This window comes from Mesoplodon densirostris, chromosome 16, assembly GCF_025265405.1.
Source record: "Mesoplodon densirostris isolate mMesDen1 chromosome 16, mMesDen1 primary haplotype, whole genome shotgun sequence".
Lineage (NCBI taxonomy): Eukaryota > Metazoa > Chordata > Mammalia > Artiodactyla > Ziphiidae > Mesoplodon > Mesoplodon densirostris.
This window is the reverse complement of record NC_082676.1, coordinates 21,943,321-21,949,029: the sequence shown is the minus strand read 5'-3', so window position 1 is coordinate 21,949,029 and position 5,709 is coordinate 21,943,321.

Genomic DNA, 5,709 nt, shown 5'->3' with positions numbered 1-5,709 from the left:
AATTTAATTTTTTTTTAATTTATTTTATTTATTTTTGCTGTGTTGGGTCTTCATTTCTGTGCGAGGGCTTTCTCTAGTTGTGGCAAGTGGGGGCCACTCTTCATCGCGGTGCGTGGGCCTCTCACTATTGGGGACTCTCTTGTTGCAGAGCACAGGCTCCAGACGTGCAGGCTCAGCAGTTGTGGCTCACAGGCCTAGTTGCTCCGTGGCATGTGGGATCCTCCCAGACCAGGGCTCGAACCCGTGTCCCCTGCATTAGCAGGCAGATTCTCAACCACTGCGCCACCAGGGAAGCCCCGATAGTAAGAAATTTAAGGTGCATGGTTTCAGGTGTCGGAGTCACCAAGTAAGACACAGCTCACATAGGCACTAGATGGAATGATGCTTTACTCACAGAAGAAAGCAAGACCTGCTTTAATAGTGAGCACTGGTTCCCCATGGTCAGCGGGTCCTGTCCTGCAGCTGACACAGGAAGATGGTCTGCATGCGCCCCTCATTGTGCTGCAGGAGGAGGACCCTGTTCCCTCTCCCCAGGAACAGATACAAGCAGTGGGGTTGGCCAGATGCCACTTAAGCAGAACAAAGACATATACATCCAACCTGTTAGCAGGGGAAATATATTTGCAAACAAGGTGATATGCCCAGCACTAGCTGTGAGGGCTCCTTACCTTCCTGTTAGGAAACGTTTCAGGCCCCAGGAACACGTTCATGCAACTGTGCAAGAGTCAACAGGCTGTGTATGATCGCCTTTCCCAACATATTTACGATCTGACCCTTTACAAAAGTCTGCCCATCTCTGGATTAATGTAATATGTACCTCAGCCCAACAAGAGACCATGATGACTGCTGAATTATTGGGGTATGAATTAATGAGGTCTCCATGTATTTCCTAACATGTGCACTTTCAAAATATCAGATGCTTAGGTTACTTAGTTTTTGTCTCCCTGGACCAGGAACCCACTGGGTAATTGTGGACTGTTAGATATGTATGTGGGCTCAAAGCCAGGTTAGAATGCATTTCACTTCCCTGGGTAGGATCTTTGTGATGTTGCTCCCCTGGAGGATTCCCTGTCAATTAAATCTGATGAGTCCACTCGACATGCTCTAGGCTAGAGCAAAGAATCCTGAACTTGGAACCCAGGTGAAGTCCCAAGTCCATCACTGCAGAATGGAGTGACTTAAGGCAAGTCACTTCACATCTCAGGTTGAGGCTGACTTATCAGGGAGACATAGTATTTCCAGATCTCCCTAGAGATCTTCATCCCCGTGCTTAACATGAACAACTGCACAGAGAGGCAGCACACGGAGGGGACGGGCACCAGCTCCAGTCTCCAATGATCTGAGTTTGAGTCCCCGTCTCCCCACTTTTTAAATTTTATTTTATTTTATTTTATTTATTTATGGCTGCGTTGGGTCTTCATTGCTGCGCGAGGGCTTTCTCTAGTTGCAGCGAGTGGGGGCTGCTCTTCGTTGCAGTGCACGGGCTTCTCATTGCGGTGGCTTCTCTTGTTGTGGAGCACGGGCTCGAGGCGTGCGGGCTCAGTAGTTGTGGCGTGCACCAGCTTAGTTGTTCCTTGGCATGTGGGATCTTCCTGGAGCAGGGCTCGAACCCGTGTCCCCTGCATTGGCAGGTGGATTCTTAACCACCGCGCCACCAGGGAAGCCCCCCAGCCTCCCCATTTAACTGGTACTTTGCTTCCCTGTGTCTTGGTTTCATCATCTGTACACCAGGGATGACAATAATAGACTCGTAACTCTGAGGGTTATGGGAATTTAATGAATATTGCTGAAGTAAGCTGAGCTACATGAGTATTTGTTAACTAAATAAAAGCTCTTTACTGATGTGGAACAAACTGGGCATGTGAGCCTGGGATGTGGTACAGCTGGACTCAGCCGTTCTTCTCTGGAGGTCATAGAGCAAGAACTGTGTCCTCTTAAAGTCACAGCTGTTGTGAAAAGATGCTGGAAAGGGGCACTGGCCAATTGCAGGACAGTAGCTAGGCCTCAAAATCAAGGCCTCCCAGGAAGGATGACTTGGAACAGTTTAGCCTGCAGATGAGAGGGCAAATCTGGTGGTGCTCAATGTACATAGACAAAGGCAGGCATAAAAATGGTTCTTATTTTGAGGATAAAAGTGGGGACAGGAGTTGGACGTTTCAGTGGGGACAGCTTCTGACCCATTATCAGGAAAACATTGCCCCACCAAGGCTGGCTGACCCTTCTTGTCCAGGGTGCTCTAGAGAACTTCTCAATTAAGGTGGAGAGTTAGACGAGATGAAACATACAAGGGCTCTCCCATATCGAATAGCCCTGGACTCTAATATTTCTGTTGGCTTTGAGATTTGACTGCTGATACGTGTGGTAGGAACGAAGCCATTGCTCTTAAAGTTCCAAAATTTGAAGCTTGCCAAGAACTGTCTAAGAGTGTCTGCCCAGATTCCCTGGGCCACCTCCTGATGGAGTGCTCAGCAGCCTGACTTTACTCTAAACCTCCCCACCTCCATGGATTATGAAACACGGGTTGGTGGTGACAGCTCCTGGCAAGGTCATAGAAAGGCAATTTATCTGAGTGCTGTCATTGCTCAAGAACCTGAAGACAGGCCTCCAGACCCTCTTTTGATATCGGCACTGGTTGCCTTCAGAACTTCCAAAGGGCCATCCAGATTTGACCCCTATTTTGCCCAGAATGCAATGGCATCTGGACTTCATTTCGATGGCTTGACAGTCTATGAAGTCATTTCCAAGAGGGGCCTTCTTATCTGCCTCAGCCAAAACAAGCATGTTGGGTCCTGGTTCTGAGGTAATTAAAGTTCATTAGGCTTTGGAAGTACATTGCAGCATGACCTGTTATGCATGAATTCAGATCGGCCATGGTTCAAATCAAGCTCTCCTTCACCACCACCATCTAAGTGGCCAACCACGGAACAGATTGGAAGCAAACTCCTTAGAGGCAACAAACAGTGCCTATGTGACCCCTTATCTGGGGAATAGTTACAGAAGGGATTCACAAATCTCAATAGAACAGGGACTGCAAACTCAAATGCCTTCAGGACCTGGGCAGGCAATAGGAAGGAGGCAATTTGGCCAGCTGTGGACAGGCGAACGTGTGACAACCACTGTGTAGTTCAGCCAAGTGTCGCACGCTGGAAGGGAAGATCAGTCTTACCAGATTGTCTGATTTTTCTAAGAGAATGTGGAATCTGGATTTGCATGTAAAAATACTTTAGTTTTTTAATGTTGGCAACTAATTTGAATACCAGTTTGGAATTTTGTTTTTTTGGAATATCAGTTTGTTCTTGGAATGCCAATTTGTTTTGGAATGCCATATTGTCATTTTTGCATGTAGAATGTTACTCTGTGCTGCGGACCAGTGACAGGAATTTGCACAGCTGACCACAGTCTGAAGAAGACCACACCCCTGTTCGAAGAAGAATCTGTTAGCCTCAGATCAGAGCCTGCAAGTACCTTCAAGTTAATCCAGTCCGACTACTTACAGCCTGCTGTAGAGACAGGAGCACTGGCCAGAGCGTGGAGAGCCTGGGTTCTGGTCCCAGCCCTGTCATTGATTCCCTGTGTGACTTGGGAAAGTCTCTGTCCTTCTCTGGCCTCAGTTTCCCCTTCTGTAATTGGCCCAGAATATCTCAGGTCCCTGCCAACTCAGATGGTCTAGAGCTCCGCTTGAGAGGAACCCCAAATTGAGAATCCTCAAAAACAGGGCTTATTCTTAATTTGGGGTGAAATGGCTATTTTCAGGACCGGTTGTGCACCTTTCGAACCAGTAGTTCCAGAGCTAGAAAAGAATTTACCGGAAAGGAGGCTTTGCCAGCAGCTTCTGAAGTTTTTGTGCCAAGACCTTAGGGCTGATGGAAGTGATCTGTTAGCATTCGTCAGGTACCAATGGTGAAGGTAAGTGGGGCTTATGACAGATGGGAAATGGCAGATGAGGGGGTCACACAGAGGCCTGGCTTCTTGTCCTGTTCTCACTCACTCTGCATCCCGGGAAGTCCTTCTCTGTCTCTGGGTTTCAGTTTCCTCTGAGGAAATTGTCTGGCTGGTTTCTGAGCCCTGGAGTTCTGTGATTCTAACAAATTATGTTTCAGAGTTATAGTTTTATCATCTTCCCAAGGACTTTAATTTTTTTTTAATTCAACAGGTGTTTCTTAAGCATCCCCTGGTGATAGGCACTATGGATGCAGCTAGCAAAACCAGATACAATCCCTGTCCTCATGGCACTTAGAGTCTTGGGGGGAGACAGACAGCGACCAATCAGATAAAGGCACAGTGGGCCCGGCAAAGTGCTATGACCAGAAGATGAGTCTTCAACAGGTGACGTGAACCTGGGTTGCGGCATCTTCCAGAGCTCATGGCCCCCGGTTTGCCATGTTGAGAGTCCAAAGGGAGGTGCCGAGGGGCTACCCCAATCCCCAGAGACCGCCAATAATCGCAGACAACATGTATGCAGCACCTTCTGGATGATGAGCCCTTACATTCACCATCTTGTTTAATCCTCACAATAACCCTGCGAAAGTAGGAAGGCCTATTAGCCCCATTTTTCAGGTGAGAAAACCAAGGCTCAAGGTCAGGTAGCTAGAGAGCACAGGACTGACCCAGGTCTGCATGCTTATGTGCTCTACCTCCTGGGCCCCTCTGGTGAGGATTATGGATTTGGTGGCTGAGTGGTATGGGGGAGCTGCTTTGGGGGATAAGGTGGCAAAGCTGAGAAGTCCAGGCCCTCCATCCCTGCTCCAGTGAAAGCAGCTCCACTGTTCTGTGTTGTGCCTTTGTGTTGTGCCTTTAAGGGACTATGTTAAATTTCACTTGAAAAACAGTTACAAAAACCAAACCAAACCAAACCAGATGGCATGGTGTTTCAGAGTGTGTGGCCTAAACTGAGAAAGTCCCAGTCCCAAGTCCCCACTTAGTGACCTGGGGAGCTAAGAATAGGTCCTACCTCATGGGGACTCATGGGGGATTCCATGAATCAAGCCCGTAAAGCCTTAGCACGGTGCTGGGCACCAAATAAATACTCAGTGGGGTGCTATTTGCAAGGAAAGATTTGCCTTTATCAAAGGGGTCTGTGGTGGTAGAAAAAAACCATGACTCTAGGCAGCAAGACTTTGAAGGCTTTGAACAGGGTGAACCCACTCAAATTTGTGCTTGTGGAGAAGCCCCTAGGCCGGCATCTACAGCCATCAGGGGAGCTGTTCCGTTTGCCACAGACCTTGAACTTGGTAGATAAGTCTGGTGGGGCCAGGGGCGGGGGCAGGAGGCAGGGCAAGAGAAATGCCGTTGTGGGTTTTCTCTGAAAGGAAAGCCTAGGAGAGGGAAGTGGACAGCGATAAGATTAGGAATTGTTACAACATGTTCTGGAGCCGTAAATCCTGGTTTATTTTACCCACTTTACCAGAAGGATTAAGTTGATTCTGAGAGGAACCAGAAGAAAGGAGAGAGGCTGCCTCCCAGGGACAAGTGTGAGAAGAGCTGAGGTCCAGCATGGGGAGAACCAGTCTCTCGCTCTGGGTCCAGTTTCTTTCTCCAGCACCCCTGGACGCAGCCCATCCTGTCCCTGCTTGAACCCTTCCGGTGACGGGAAGCTCACTCACACACAGGGTGACGGGAAGCTCACTCACACACAGGGTAACCTGTTCCAACAGGTTTATCTCTGAACGTTCAGAAGACCTTCTTGTCCCCCAAGTGCAGATCTTCCCC